Source organism: Etheostoma cragini, chromosome 3 (assembly GCF_013103735.1).
Source record: "Etheostoma cragini isolate CJK2018 chromosome 3, CSU_Ecrag_1.0, whole genome shotgun sequence".
Lineage (NCBI taxonomy): Eukaryota > Metazoa > Chordata > Actinopteri > Perciformes > Percidae > Etheostoma > Etheostoma cragini.
Window position 1 is genome coordinate 29,365,655 of NC_048409.1, and position 1,552 is coordinate 29,367,206.

The 1,552-nt window shown below is 43.3% G+C and overlaps 1 protein-coding gene across 1 annotated transcript in view; it reads right to left on the minus strand.

The window, feature by feature from the left end:
- The window catches only part of LOC117939456 (synaptosomal-associated protein 25-like), a 10,601-nt gene extending 9,056 nt beyond the window's left edge, over positions 1-1,545 (minus strand). Inside the window, exon 1 of the mRNA XM_034864823.1 lies at positions 1,442-1,545. The gene's annotated coding sequence lies outside the window, so the exon portion shown is untranslated. The remainder of the gene's footprint in view (positions 1-1,441) is intronic.
- Positions 1,546-1,552: the final 7 nt, after the last annotated feature.

The window sequence follows — 1,552 nt, forward strand, 5'->3', positions numbered from 1 at the left end:
CGTCAGCTACACACACTAAACACACACTACACACACCTTCACCGTCAGCTACACACACTAAACACACACTACACACACACCTTCACCGTCAGCTACACACACTTTCACCGGTACACTACACACACCTTCACCGTCAGCTACACACTAGAGGATGGATACCCGACCCGAGCCCGACGGGACCCGACGGGACCCGACGGGACCCGACGGGCCGGGCAGGGTTCGAACAGATCTTTAGAGAGGATGCTCGGGTTCGGGTCGGGCTCGGTCACATCAGCGCGATAAGGCGATGAACATCTCAATACAGGTTAAGCAAGGTAGGCTATTTATTTTACTCAGATGTACTGACATGATCCCCCACATATGATGTTAATAAAAGCTTTCCACACAAACAAACATACATGTGTCATTAGTATGAGAAACAAAAGGGATTTTAACTGTGTCGGGCTCGGTTACTGCTCTTTCGGACGCGGGCACTCTACTACACACACCTCACAGCGAACCAGCAACTACCATATTAATATTAATATACAGTCTACGGCTCCTACTCATCATCAAAGTCCAAAACACAACCTCCTCCAGTCCAAAACAAGGAGAGCTCCGTGTATATTTAACACTCACAGTACCTGCATTGTGTGTATTAACATACAGGAAGCAATACTCTGCAAGTATTCACCTTTATCTTCATAATTCCAAATGTAAATAGTGAATCTAAAGAAGATAAAATGAGGCTTATAAATCAAGTTGTAGCCTGCTGATCTTTAGAAAAAGTCCTATGAGTGGACAGGACAGATGTGTCCATCAGCTGTTAAACACACCAGGAAACTACAGACAGACAGACGTCTGTAGCCTTTAGACACTGACATTTTATAATGAATTTACAGCGGCTTGAATAAGTTTACACACCCGGGCTAAAGTTCATGAAAAAGACGAATAAAAAAAAACAACATATTTTTTATTTCATTCACAAAGAAAATCGGTGTCCTTAAAGGTTGGATTTTTCTAAATTTTTTGAATTAAGGCATCAAGATGAATTTCTAAATTATTTTTATTTCTTTTTAATTAACTTTAGCCTGGGTGTGTAAACGTACGAAACCGCTGTATCTGATTGGTAATCAGACTAATCTTATAATCAGTTAACCTTTGTTCCCGTGGAAGCTGCAGGGTTCACACCAGACCTCCATACGTAGTATAAAGCCGGTTTACTGTTAGTTTAAAGCTTTAAGTCGTTAAATTAGCAGCTTCTTCTTTTTAATTGCCACTTCCCAGCTGAGGACTGTTGGTTTAACCAAATCACTCAAAGCTCGCATTTAGCATGAAGGGATGGAAACGAGCCGAGAGCAGGCGGATGTAGGAACTACTTTAACGATATCTTCATTTACTTCTGCTTCAGGAAGAAAGGCTGCTGGATATGTGGAAGAAGAACAGAAACCAGCTCGTTTACCTTTCATCGGCTCTTCTGTCGCTTCTCCCGGAGGTCTCGTGCAGATTCTCCCCGCGTTAAAGCACCCGCAGTCCGCGGTGGAGACCTGTTGTTCCTCCGGCTGTCTCCCCT